Source organism: Pituophis catenifer, unplaced genomic scaffold, assembly GCF_029215685.1.
Source record: "Pituophis catenifer annectens isolate HBS135680 unplaced genomic scaffold, rPitCat1.0.hap2 SCAF_1, whole genome shotgun sequence".
NCBI lineage: Eukaryota > Metazoa > Chordata > Lepidosauria > Squamata > Colubridae > Pituophis > Pituophis catenifer.
The window spans coordinates 96998047-97013206 of NW_027256881.1; the positions used below are offsets into that span (position 1 = coordinate 96998047).

The window sequence follows — 15160 nt, forward strand, 5'->3', positions numbered from 1 at the left end:
ACAAATAGAACTGGTGATTAACTGGGTTGGCAGAAGAATTTAAGATGCTAACTTAGTAAAGGGGATCCAGAAGGAACCTAACTTTGGACGTTTTTACTATTTTTTTTGCTCTTATCCTCTGCTTCTTACACTTCCTATCTTGTTGAAATGGAGAACCTGAAAGTTACACATCTTTTGTGACATTTAGGTTATTTTTTCCTTTTCCTTTTCTAATAAAGTAATGTGATTCTTTTTGTCCCAACCAAATCATAGGAAATTATGAAATCATTAGTATATTATTGTAATATACTAATGCTGATAAATTAGATATACTAATGTTAAACCATTTCAAAATCTGTTCTGATTTTAAAATGTATATATGCGATGTGTAGGTATGTATATGCACAATAAACCCAACACTAAATACGGTACTTTCTTTTCTTTCCATATTCATCTACCTGGAATACTAGTGATTTGTATGACTTTCCATGTTCTCAGTTCCTTGGCGTTTTAAAGCCAATGAATTATAGCAGCAGTACTAATTAAGAACAAAAAAAGTAGCCTTGTAGAAATGAAATTAACAAGAAGGCATACAATTGTGTATAGAACATGTTCACTTTGCCAACTTGGGACAGAGAGGGGAAGCTGTCCCAGGATATGGATATCTACCTCACACCAGTTGTAAACCCACCAGACAGAACTGATCAAATTAACTTCACACCAGTCAATGCAAAAAAATAAAATAAAAATCAATTCATAATAACTCATGCATATTGTCTCTCCCTCCCTGTCTCTCTCTCTCTCTCTCTCTCCCTCCCCCCCCTCTCTCACACACACCCCTGTATATACAGAATAGCATATCCTTACTGTATTTCGGAGAGGCATCTCAGTATGTAGGAGCACCTGGTCAATCTTGTCTTCATTTGGATGCTAAGCTGACCTGGGCCTGGTTAATACTTTATTCCGCACTAGCACCCCAGAGTATTCTAGAATCATCCAATCATTGTTGTGCCAGAATAAGAGTAGTAAGGACAGACATTCTATCACTTCAATACAGCAATAACTGAGTGATGGAATGAAGATGTTATAAGTCTTTGGTATGGAAATGACCTTGGATGTGAGATCCCTTAAGAATTTCAGGACTGCAGACTAAACTGGAAAGTTGAGAAAACATCTTGGAAGAACGAAATAGCAAATCACTTCCATAATGTTGCCAAGAAAAGGGCATGGGCTGAGTTTAATGAATAGAAATCCTAGAAGTTCAGCTTAACTTGAGAATGTCTTTTTTACTCCGAGGGATAGATTATGACAGGCAATAGGGTGAGAGAAAGGAATAACTGCTGTCTCAAATAAAAGCTCATGCTTTCTGTTAAGAATCTAAGCAAATGTTTCCCTTAAAATGAAAGAGTCAATACTGACATCCACTATGAAACTTGTGCCATTCAGATCATGAGCAAGTAGAAGTGGTGACCACATTTTGGCTCATCCTTAAGGTGGCCAAACAAAGATGTAGTGATGGGGACATCATTCGGTAAGATTAGATAATCCAATGAAGAACCTTGCATCCATATCTATTTTTCAGATATGGAAATTCAGCATTAGGAATCAGCCTAGAAAAACCAGCATTCTGGAACAAAATCAGGGAGCCGCTGCCAAACTCCAGCATTTGACAAGAGGAGGCACTTCTGATCCTCAACTCACCCTAGCTAGATTCTCCATTCAGGAATAGGATTTGGTTGCTGGTGAAAGATTTCCCTCTCCTGCCCCCATGAGCATCACACCCAACCTATCGCAGAGACGCTTTCTCCATTAAACAAAATAAGAGGTGGTAACTGATGCAGTAGTTTAATATGGAGATACCTTGTAATGGCTGCTATTTCTGGCAAATGGCCATCAGCATTGATTGTGGTTTTCTTACGATCAGCTCAACTGGCAGTCCTCCTTGCTTGAATATATGTGGTTGCTGACATCAGGAAGTAGGAGTTGCCACTGATTGTTTTCTAGCTAGGAGCTGGAAAGAAGAATGTGTTCACCTATGTATTTGGCCAAAGATTTCCTGGCAGCTGGCCTTGTAGAGTCACTTCTCCCAAATGAGCTGGAAGGCAACGTGATGACATTTGAAATAGTGCTAGCATGAAACATCAGCAAGGTACACAAGCTGAAGCAGGAAAACATTCCTAATTGTTATTAAAATGTTTTGGATGCATGTGAAGTTCAGAATCCACAAAAAGATACTTACATTTAATCAAATTATATAATGTTGAATAGGACCCTAAAAAGGTGTTAAAGAAATGTCCAGTTGTTTCAATTTGATCACAAGTCTACTTATTTTACTTTGTAATATGACACGTTTTAAACTAGAATCAGTTCCCAGAATTTACCTCCAAATCAGTTTATTGCTTTATCATGGCATAGAGATACCTCTTATTAACGGTATAATTTTAATGAACCGCACATCAGCATATGAAATCTGTTTGTAGTTTTCTTCATTCAGATGGTAACATTTTAATTGGACATGCTGTTCTTTTAAAAATGTAAATACTCTTTTAACAACACACATGCTTCTCTGTTTCACAAGCTTTTGTGTCCCTTTCTAAAAGCTGGATTTGGTGGATGTGATTCAAGTTAGATTACTGTAATGGTGTAAGGTGGAAATATTCTTGTTGACTGCTTGGCTATTTGCTAAGTGCACAAGCTGGTAATTTGCCTCTTGGTTGAATTTCCAAGAGCGTGTTACCAATATTTGCACTGGCTTCCAAGTCCTTTCTTGGCACAATTATGGTGTTGGTTTTGACCTAAAGTCCTTAAATAAATAAAGAGGTGCCATTTGGAACTTTACACAAAACAGAGAAGCCTTACCAGATGACATAGAGATTGCATTCCTCATAGACACAGATTGCCAGAATGCAATATTATCCTGGCCATGTTCTTCTGTCCTGTAGCCGCATTAACTGTGTTGACAGAATGCAATGTAAACCAAGTATGTCATTTCTAAAACATCCAGGATTTCCTCCTATGCTAAGGGAATCCTGTTAGTGGTTGATGATACAGACACAAAACAGCCTTAGAAGGGGTAGATATTTAACTTCTGCTAGGGAATTTTAAGGATTAAGATACCAACAAGCATTAAAATATTTGACTTCAAACATCTGCAGTGGAAACAAGTGTGTGGTCAATTAGTCTTCATGGCCACTTTATGCATGTTTATAGGGCTGTAGTTTCTATTGAGTTTATGGGATTATTTTTAAACAAATATACTAAAGAGAACTGCTGTAGTGTAATTAAAAAAATAGAGCAATAAATTCCCTGCCATTCCAAGCAGGAGGAGAAAGAGACCATCCATCCATCCATCCATCCATCCAACCATCCATGAAATTCTTCAACCTATTCACTTCTGTTCCTGAGCAGCATAATTAGTGTCATCATCAGTTTTGCCTCTGAGAAGTAGGGAAAAAGCTGGAAAACCCTGTTAGCATGATTTACCGTATTTTTTGGAGTATAAGACGCTCCGGACTATAAGATGCACCTACCTTTTTTGGTGAGGAAAACAAGAAAAAGAAATCTGCCTCTGCCTCCCAGCAATTTTGCTTCGTTGCAGCAAACAGCCTGCTTTAATTTCATTTTTGTTTTCAGCATAGCTTGATTAGCACAAGGAAAAAAAAATGTGCTCCAGCAATTTACCTCCTTATAGCAAACAGTAGAGCCCTGCGCAAAACAGCTGAGAGCAAAACAGCTGAGACTCGGGAGGCCAATCCAATCAACTTGTGCTAATTAGGCTGTGCTGAAGCTGAAATGAACTGTTTCTTCTTGCTGCTTGCTACAAGGAGGTAACTGCTGGGAGGCAGAGACCAAAGGGTAGGGACCAGTGGGTGGGCGGGGCTACATTCGGTGTATAACATGCACCTAAATTTTCACCCCCTTTTAGGGGGGAAAAAGCTGCATCTTATACTCTGAAAAATACGGTAGCTTATTTAAATTAGCTACATAGGGACAGACATCTTGATTAGTCCTTGGTTGGGAGACCACCAGAAAACTCCTGGGCTGTAGCTGGATGAGGGGTTTAGAAAAAATGCTTTAACAAATTACTTCCATATTGTTGCCAGGGAAACTGGATTGTAGTGTCCATGAACTCATCAGAAGTTGAGCTTGACTGGAGAGAGTCAGGAAAGAAGAGAAGCATTAGATATTATAAGTGAAGCATCCAGAACAATAAATGGTGTTAAACAAAGCATGTCCCACCATCACTACGTACTTACGGACTATTGTGAAAGTGATGGGAATAACTAGGATGCTTAGCATTTATTTTGCAATGGGTGTTTAAACAGGCAGTGAAGAGGGTTGTAAGCAGTTTATGAGTTGCCAGCTATTCTTTAGCAACCAACAGTTTTTACAGTATTTCCATTTCCACTTTTTGGGGAATTAGGCTAATGATTTTTCTTTACTGTGAACTGAGACCATTATGTGGACGGCAACGGAATACTTCTTTGGGTGCTATGAAAGAATATTGGCATGGGCGGTACTATTTCTCAAAAAAGAAAACACTATCAGAGTTAGGTAACATTTGTACGACAGCAGACAATATGTTTTGCAATAGAAATAACACATGGAATACTTTACAGAATAGTACTGAGTTTCCTTAATCACATGCAGAATAATATTTATTGACACACACCTTACTGCTCCAATATTAACATGACTGAAAATGGGTGGTGGCTTATTTATGGGTGATTTTAGGCTGAGAAATAGAAATATGAATCTGCTTTATGTCACTCACTTTGTCCTTCCAATTATCTCTATATCTGGAGTTCTCTCTAATTGCTGCTAGTTCTTACTTGAATACCAATAATGCATATTTTCTTTTTATGTTTACCCTGAGCTATGCTCTCAGGTAGTGTACTCTTTGTAAACTATTTTTATCTCATTCCTTATTTCCCATGGCAAAGAGTCCATGTTCAGATTTATTGCTTATTCTTCATTGAATGCATCTCCTGTTTTGCTGCTGCTGCCCAGTTATTCCTAACCCAGGGACTGAGACCTAGATCAGCTTCAAGGAGAAAAACTTTCTTCCAGCAGTTTTCTTTAGAGGAAGATGCTTCCAATTGGTAGAACCTTCACATATACATTCTTAGGGATATGTCATAATCTGCCTTGTGGTACACATGAAGCTAGTGATCGAAGACATTTTTCACTAGGGAAAGACATGGGGTAAATGAAGCAGAGCAATGCATGCAGAGACACCAAATGAAATGCCCTTAAGTGGGATTCTTATTGTTTTTGTCTAACCTGAACCATTTTATGGTAGCATAGTGCAAATATTCCAACTGGAACTTTTGGTCCTTGCTCTTTTGGCTATATATCATGATACCTTTTAAAAGAATGGCCGCAGGTGATGGGACAAACCTCATGGCACATCTACTATTGGTTTACAATCTACTATTGATGTAATGAAGGAAAACATCATATGTTGTGGATTTCATGGGCAGGACATTAAATGCACTAGCTCTCTCTGATATTAGGAATCTGTGGCTCAAAAATAAACATTACTTCCTTTTGCATCGAGTATCTTTGAACTCAGCATCTAAGGCGTGACAATCAAATCCAAATCATGTCATCAACGATTCTGAAATTTATTCAAGAGGGATTACATCCTGACTTTTTCAATTTTACTTCAATTATTCCCTTTCTAAATAGACATTTATTATCTCTTGGATTCAGCCAATCAACCTCTTTGCTAAAGGATAAGAGCAAATATAACAAGTATTGAGCAGACCCAAGATAAGCCAGATTCTTTGAAGTTGTTTATCTGTTATTAAGAGCATTTCTTGTATTCTCAGGTTACCACAACAGAAATTCATCTGGCAAAAATTAAAAGGGTCTATGTAATATTCTGAACGTATCCATAAATAAAATTGAGAAGTGATAGCATCCAAGGCCCAGCAGATGTAAGATAATTTTATTCTTGAAATCCTTGGTAGAAAGATCAAATGTTCTTTTGAAGATTCCATCAGTTTACTTAGTGGGCCAAGCCAACTAGAGTCTAAAGGCACTTGGAAAAACTCCACCAGATGGCAGCACATGGATATAGTGGCGAGCCATTATAGTTCCTTCACCACCAAATAGTTCTCTGTTGTACTGTACATACACTCGTTTAGGAATCTCTGCCACTTGTGTTGAACATGCCCCTATTTGCTTTAAAGCTTCCAATTCCTTTGGGTTGCAAGAAGCTAGATAGCAGAAGACCATATCAGCAGTAATCAGTGCCCTTCTATATCATTTTTCATAATGGAGGGGGGAAGAAGAGCATGTCTGTAGGCAAGTTCAAACATTTTACATGGATGTGTGGATCAAAATACTGAAACTCTGAATATGTCTATTACTATCTATCTAACTTAATAATATTTGAATTTTTCTTGAATTGCTGAAACATTTCAGTAATTAAAGAAAAATTATAGAGGGCACACAAAAATAAGGTCACGTGAAGGATAGATATGGAGGCTGATAAGCCACTGGAAGTTAGTGTTCTGTGGTATACTTTATCTTGTAATGAGTTGACATAGTTTCTGGCATATCATGCATTTGTTATTGCAAGATTTTTGGATCAGTTAGACAAAGAATGGTATACTAGCGTAAATGCTCAGTAAATGCTTATTAGTCCTGCAAAGCAAGCTATTATAGGCTAGTTTTACAACTTGTTTTGGACTTAGATGTAAAAAGAAAATTAGGGTCTCTTGCTTGAAGATAAGTCCAGAAGGAGCTGAATAAAATGATGAGGATTCAACCCAAGTTTTGGATGGATGGAATAATTATTGTCATGTTAATAACTAAAGTTATCTGAAAATTGAAAACTGTAGAACGTTTATAAATGTGTTGTGTTTAAACCTTAATGCCTCTGGCATTTTAAACATGGCTCTTGATTATTTCAATATTTTCAATATTGTATTTTATAACCCTTTGTAAGGTTTTGCTACAGGAACAAAATTAGAATTGATTGATGATAATGATGAGGATATCGTTGAATCCAAAGCCATGCAGTTCTGCTTTAGAATGATAAAACATCTGGTTTTAGGAACCTTTGGTCATGGTCATGGTGGTGGGTAAATCTTCCTCCTCATCCTGATCTTTGTTAATCTCTGACCCCTGACTGTGTAAAGACACACGCATGTCTTTCAATCTTCCAGCTTTTCCAACATGTTCTTGCCAAGCCATACTTCAGTTTCTCGCCTTCCAGTTCCATACAAACACTACAGAGTCCACACATTCCTTCAGCGCAGTAGCAAGCTTTCACATTTCTTTCAACAAGAAGCATAGATTACTGTCACAGGAAGCAAAGCTGAAGTCATTGCTGAAACTCATATTTGCCGCTTTCTGTTTGTCCCTTCCATGCCAGGGGGCGGGGTGAGTGGTGGTATCTTGTGACCACATTGTGCAGTCCCAATCGATACTAAAAGGGTCCTATTTTTCCTCGTTGGAACTTTGATGGATATTCTTTTACTGTCCAGCAGCCCCCATTGGAACAAAGAAATGCAATCTTTCTTGCACCACATGCAGTACAATTTCAAGAGGGGCTATGTTTTCTCCTGAAACTACTGGCTCTTTTTCTGTGTAAATCAATCCCAAATTTGACACTTTCTCAGATTACTGTTACACAGTGAAAGCTAACCAGGGATGGGTTCTACTTACCTTTACTACCAGTTCGCAGCAGGGCTGTGCGTGATCTTCTGTGCATGCGCAGAAGCATTTTGATGATGTAGGGGTTGGTGGGCAGAGCCTCCCACCGGTTTTACTACCGGTTCTATACCACCACTGAAGCTAACCACATGTATATGGCAGTCTGAAATATGGAAGAGGAAAGGAAAAGAATTTGGCATTAAAGCTCCAGTTTGGCATCATAGGTCTCATCAGGACCAGGAAGGCTGCCAAGTTCCAGTTCCATTAGGAAATATCCTCTTGCCAGACTTAGAAGTCTTCTGTATCACAGCATCTGAACATATAGAGATATATGTTGATATCTGAACATATAAGCATATAGAACAGCACTTCCCCCAGAAATCTGGATAGCTCCAAGTCTTCTAGTGTTGTGTAAGGCATTAAACTTGTTTCCTTGGACACTTGGGTTGGGAGATTAAGCCACTCCCGTTGGTGCATTTATTTGATAGATCTGAAAATGGTAATGCATAGCTGTCAAGCCTTGTGGAGTGAATCATACCAAATACATTGTTTCAGCTCAAATGCAAGTCAATAGTGAACTACTGTGTTTTATGATGGAGACATCTAAATGCACAATATTAGAATCCAGAATAAATTGAGTATAAACTTCAGTGAGCATGATAGTAGCAGCTAATCATTGATCAGGGGTTGCTAAATTGTTATGATTTGATGAAGTAATGATGACCATGATAAATCAAGAGTTGATTTAATGGCTAATTTATATAAAGTTCCATACCTGTCAAGGTTTATGGTGCAGACTAGCTTCTTCTCCTGAAGGGAGCACAGAAGTCCATTGGCTCTGTAGCTGTAGGAGAAATTTGATACAGATTCGGGATTCAACTCTGAAAGGTGAGAGGTTAAGTTGATGGATTAATAGCAGCTTCCAGATGAAAAGAAACATGTAACATTTAGATCTTGAAATAGCTTGTTCATATAAAGATCCAGAATGATCGAGCAGGGTTGAATGCAAATGGAGACATAAATAAATCACACCCATGAAGCTGTGGACCAAAAAGTTCGCTCATGGTATGAACACATACCTTTTTCAGACACTTGAGGATGTCAAAGAATGATTAGGATCCATTCCTTGCATTTTTTGAAGTTATTTGTGAAATAGCATAGCATGGTGAATTGCATTGAAATATTTTTGCTAACCGTTGCAGAAATGGTGTTATACGTTTTCACAGGGCTGGGTAAGTTCTGAAGCTCATCTTCCTATGGAAACATCCTCCTTGTTAGTTTCAGATGACAGTTCAGGGCACTAGAGAGACCCACTTGTGTATAAAGAGGAGAAGAGACAGAGGAAGATTTAGCACTGCATTTTCACAGGGGCAAGAAATTCCATCCCTCTCCAATGTGTTTTGGCAGGCAGCCTGGCTCCTTGTCAAGCACATGATCCTTCGATTGCCTCCTATTTCTGGCTTGGATCTAGATCTTGATAGTTTAGCAAACCATGTTAAGAGGTTAAAATTAGGCAGCTGAAGCTGTGATATCAGAGACCCATCTCCAGCAAAAGGAAGATCAAGAAAGACAAGACAAAACAAAAAAAGATTTAAGGATTTTAAGACCAAATGTCAGCAGCACTACATATAGGTTCGGTATTTACTCTGATGAAACAGTAGCATAAGAGAGATCTATCTGCTCATCTTTCTGTTTTGGATTTAGCATGACTATTCTGGTGACCAAATAATGAGAATTGGGGAAACAGGCATACCAAGTCAGGCTACTGGTTCCTCTACCGTGTTTCCCCGAAACTAAGACATGTCCTGATAATAAGCCCAATTAGGCTTTCGAGAGCATATGCTAAAATAAGCCCCCCAAAAATAAGCCTCCCAATACTTAGATGCATGCACAAGGGAGGAAAGGGAGGGGGAACATCAGAGCCGCTGCCGCCCAAGATCAGCAGGCCGGATTCAGTGAGCCGGATGCACTGCTGCCACTCGGGAGAAGAAGAGAGAGAGGAGGCACTGCGCGAGAGCCCATTTCTGACGTTGTTCTCCTCCCGGGCGGTGGTAGCATGTTCAGCTCCCCGAATCTGGCTTGCTGATATTGGCTGGTGAGGGGGAGTGGCAGGTGGGGAGGGGTGGGGTGGCGGAGAAGCGAGATGCATGGAGTGAGACGGGGCTCCCCTTCCGTCTCTTCTCCCCTCCTTGCCGGGCCTGGCAGGAGCTGGAAGTCAGGTAAGACACGGTGGAGAAGTGAGACACGTGTCTTACATGACTTCCAGCTCCTGCCATGCCTGGTAGACATGCGATGGAGCAAAGTCTGTCCATCCGTGGGGAAGCGTGGCCAACAAGAGTCCTGCTGGCGTGGCCGGCCACTGAGGGGGAGGGAAGAGGGTTGCTCAAAGCCCAGCGAGGTGCCCGCTCCTGCTCAGCCCTTGAGATACTCTGTCTTGAGGTGACTGAGGCAGGCGCCGTGTCTCTAGACGGTGAGCGCAAACAGCTCGTACTTGTTCTGCAGGCCAGCTGAGACGGTCAGCATCTCCTTGAGGAGGGCCCACGCATGCACCAGCATTCCCAGGAAGTCGTCTTTGAGGCAGGTTGCTTTCCAGTTTCCGCAGCGACTTCTCTGAGTTGGCATAGGCATCCCCAATCTGCGCGAATTCCCTGAGCAGGTAGTTGCCATAGCTTTCCCCGCCATCCAGATCATAGGTAGTGCTCTACTGGATGCTTTCCAGCACGCGCGCCATGTCCTCCACCTGCCGGCCCAGGAGACTGAATTCCTCTCACAGCGTCAGAGCGGGTGCTGCTGCTGCCACCACGGGATGGAAGCATTCACCCTCCCTGTCTGATTGCAGGCAGTTGTTCACCCTGAAAAGCAACTGACACTTCTCCGGGTTGTCGTTCTCCTCATAGTCCCCGTTGGGCACGAAATAGTGATGCAATGTCTCATTGGACATCTCCGAATAAAGCGGGCTGTCAAAATAGCCATGGCACAAGCTGATCAAACAGCTCAGTAGCCACACCGAGAGGAGCCCCATCAGCATCCCGGGACGAAGGGGGGAGCTGCCCTGACACCCTAAGCATCCTGAAGTGGAAGAGGGCAAAGGCAACTCCGGTCGTGCCTAGTTTCAAGTCCTCTGGTTGTGACTGCCTCTCTTGCAGGGCTTCATTGGGACCTGCTGGGAAGCCGTCTCTTGGCCCTTCTCACTGCCTGTGAAGAGTTCTCCTTTGCACCCGATTTGCCCACAAGAACTTCGGGGTTTTTTTTGTGACCCAATCCTCGCCGGCAATGCTGCGGGCAAGAACCAGCCACACCTATCCCGCTTCAGAGATAAGACCCCCAATAATAAGGCCAAGGCCATATTTCGGGGGTCAAAAGAAAATAAGACCCTGTCTTATTTTCAGGGAAACATTATTCTCAGCATAATGTTATGCAGATCTTGAAAATGAAACTATTTTCTATGGAAGTCATTTTTTTCCTGAGCTGTGAGATCCTTTATAACTCAAACCATTGTACAATTAAGATCTACTGTATAGGACAGTGATGGCTAACTTTTTGCCATCGTGTGCCAAAAGCATGGGGAGCATAGGGGGGTCGTGTGTGTGTGTGCCCATACCCGTAATTCAATGCGCCCCACCCCCCGCATATGTGTGCATGACTCCCCACGCACTCCCCCTGCTTTTTGCATGCGATGGCATGGTGGGCCCGGTGGGCCTGTTTTTCGCCCTCCCCAGACTCAAGAGGCTTTCTAGGAGCCTGGGGAGGACGAAAATGGCCCGTTTGCCAACTTCTGGTGGGTCTGGAAGGACCAAAAATCAGATGTCTGTGCCAGAGCTGAGCTAGGGCAACACTTGTGTGCCCACCAATATGGCTCTGTGTGCCACCTGTGGCACGCGTGCCATAGGTTCGCCATCATGGGTATAGGATGTGACTGTGACTACATTATACAAAGACAAGATGGAAATTAACATTTCTGTCATCTTCTTATGAATTCTCTTCCCTTCAGAAATATATTAGAAGAATTCAAAATTAAAGCTCTTAGATAGTGTTGTAGATCCAGAACCAATCATGATTCCCAGGAAAGTCATATAGCATATGCGGTAGTATGGACAGAGCAAGCGAGGTCAGACTGAAGAAAGCAGTGTCACTACATAACAACACAAACCTAACTCTTTTTCTATGTGTACACATTATCACATAAACATCCAAAAGAGGTAGAACTTGTGCTGTGATACTGTTTCCATAATTTTAATGAAAGTAATAAGATCCTGCAGATATCACTGCATCTATGCTACAAATATAGATTTACTTCATATATGTCTAATTAATGAGGGTTTAAAGAATCCTTAGTATGCTCATAATGCCTCTCTTGAAATCTTTAGGCATTCTGACAAAGACAGCTCTTGGGGTTTTCTTAGGAGAAGGAAAGACTATTTGAAATAATTTAATTCTGACAGTATTAATATTAGTGAAGACCAGCTACACAAGATTTCCTATTTTTGATAACTTCTAGATGTATTAAGATTACAACTTCCAGAAATTCCAGCCAGGCCATTAGGGATGAGAATTCTGGAAGTTGCATTCCCTAATATACCTAGACGATGCCAAAATATGAATTACTGTCATATAATCAACAGCATGTATTAATTCATTATTGAATTAATACTTGTCACCTTTTTGGTATATTCATTATAGGCTTAACATTTTAATAAGTAAATATCAGAAGCTCAATTCTTGATGCTGGTGTATTTGCAGAAGCAGCAGAAGCCATTCAGACAATGTATACAGCATAATTGGTAATGAGCATTACTGGTAAAATTAGGGAATAATGTCTGACTTTCAAGCTTGCAGCTACATTCTTCTTTACAACAGAAGTTCACTGATCTATAACAAACCCAAGTTATTGATCGGGAATACGCTATCTGTTCTGAATTGTAACATTTCTCAGAGTTATTTGATAATTTACTCTTCCTTGAGACATTGAGATGAATGACTACAAAGCAGCCATTTCCCCATCATCTGTGTAGATGCCCGTGTCTTTACAACGTTGACTATTTGCTTCTTATTTAAAATGAACACACGCAGACATCCCGATTGTCCTGCTCTCCTTCCCCTACATCTAAGTCCTTGTGGGAAGCAAATGACCTCATCTAGCTTGACATGGCCATGCATCTTTGACTGTATGTTAGAGACAAATGTCATCTATATATGGCAGCTACTCATGTATCTTTTTTGGCTGGCATTATTAATGTTTCTTATTACTGGTCCTGGGTGTTGGCTAATGTGATGGCCACAGCTTTGAAAGCAAGTAGCAGAGATCACAGCCAAGCATTAGCTTTACAGCAAGGCAGCTGTAGAACCTCTGCTATAATATCAAAGGAATATATCTCTCCCAATGTGTTTCCATTGCTCATGAACAGCAGGTGAAGGTAATACAGAAGTTCTGCTGATTCGAAGAGGGAAAAGGGCAGCTAGCAATAAATTCATGTATCTCAGTAATAATAACAGAAAGCAGGCACTTAGCCAAAGTTGAAATACAAATGTGGTGAGAACAACAACCTTATCAGAGAGTATTATCTTCTGGGCAATGTGGCACTCTATGATCTACATGGAGATTTTAAAGGTTTAAGTGACACCCAAAAATTTATTTATATATTGCTCTCCCTTCAAAACAATAATAAAGTAATTATTTATAATAAATATTATGATATAAAAATGAAATAAATATTACTTATACTGTAAACATTTAGTTAAATTAATAATGTTTATTATTAGCAATAGTCAATAAGTATACCGCATACAATTATTTGTACAATATTTAAAACTCATACAACTTTATTAAGTTGTATGCTTGTGTATATCTGAATGTATATGAGGATATCCTGATGAGGATACTTTATACTGGTGAGATTTAATTGAGTGTGGTGCAATTGATTTGAGTTCTCAGTACTAATGCTCACCATATACAACCATCCTTTAATGGAATTTCCATAGGCTTTCATTATCAAGGATTTCCCCCCCCCAAAACTAATTCCCCTACATCATTTCTCCCCCCCCACTTTTCCTGCTTAGTAATTTAATGCTAAAATATAAAAGTAATAAAACAATGGTTAATTAGCTGACAATTCATTAAATGTTGGTTCTGGAGTTTTATCATTTTAATGTTCTTAATCTATAACATTTGATAGGTAATGTTAAACAGCTTTTATTTTTAGAGGAGAAACAGCATAGGAATCCTAAAAACAGATACACGTAGATACACTTTTATTTACTAATATTGTGATCTGGAGCAACATTTATCCTGTAAAGGCTTAGTCAACATAGGTCTTTTAAACCACCAACGATAGCATAAGAACCATCCTTATTTCTCCAGGGTGATACATATTTAAGAGGGTTTTCTCATTTTTAGATATAATCATTATTATTGCAGTTTCTAGACCAGGGGTGTCGAACTCAAGGGTGCTTAGATCTGGCCCATGGGGCTGCCCTGGAAACAGTCAAGGACCGGCCTGTGGTGCCACTGCCAGCAAAAATGGAGGCTCTCCCGAGTTCCGTTTTCACTGGCAGAGGGTTACAGGAAGCTATCACAGCCGAAAACGGAGCTTGGGAGCCCATTTTTGCTGGTAGATGTGCTTGGGCTGCCATAGGCACCCCCCAAACAAGTGATGTCGAGCTAGCTACACCCCCTGGCCACACCCACCCCAGCCCCCCCAAGGTCAAACACAACCCTGATGCAGCTCTCAATGAAATTGAGTTTGACACCCCTATTCTAGATAGTCTTGTACAAGACTTCCATTTACCGCATATAACAGCAATCCATATGTTACAGGTAGCACTCAGGTTATGATCTTAATGGAGCCTGCCCATTATGATCTTTAAGTTGCAATTGTGAACGATGTACTAAATATTTGTTTGTCTTAAAAAATAAAAAAAACCTTTTTTTTTAAAAAAAAAGTTGCAATTACAAATTGCAAAATGAGTCAGTCATGTGACCGATCCTATTTTACATTTTTTTTTGCAGTAGTTGTTAAGTGAACCACAGCAGTCGTAAATGGATGCAGCAGTCTTTGAGCAAATACCACGGTCATTAACTGAGCATATTGGTCTCTTTGGCATGGTTTTCCTGAAAACCAGAAGTACTATTTTTCAGCAAAACCCTCATAAAATGTGGTCATGTGACTGTGGAACACTGCAAATGACTGTAAATAAGACCTGATTTTGCCAAGCGCCCGAAATCTAGTCATTGATTGTAGGGATGGGGGAGGGAGCATGACTGTCAGAATTTCAGATCCGGATCATAAATCCCCTTTTTCCGATAAGTTGTAACTTTGAATGGTTGTTGTCTGTTTGTCTATTTATCTACCTCATCCATTTCTGTTTAAAAAAAATCAAATATCACATAGGTTTTTCCTATAAATTCATATGATCAAAAGAAATATCTTACAATGGCTTTAGGTTCTCTTCCCATTATTCCCACTGATACCGTGTTTCCCAGAAAATAACACCCTGTCTTATATTTTTTTGAACC

The 15160-nt window shown here is 40.1% G+C and overlaps 1 pseudogene; it reads right to left on the minus strand.

Annotated features, from left to right (window-relative positions):
* Positions 1 to 10110: 10110 nt before the first annotated feature.
* On the minus strand, positions 10111 to 10621 carry LOC139323587 (fin bud initiation factor homolog; annotated as a pseudogene).
* Between the last annotated feature and the right edge of the window lie 4539 nt (positions 10622 to 15160).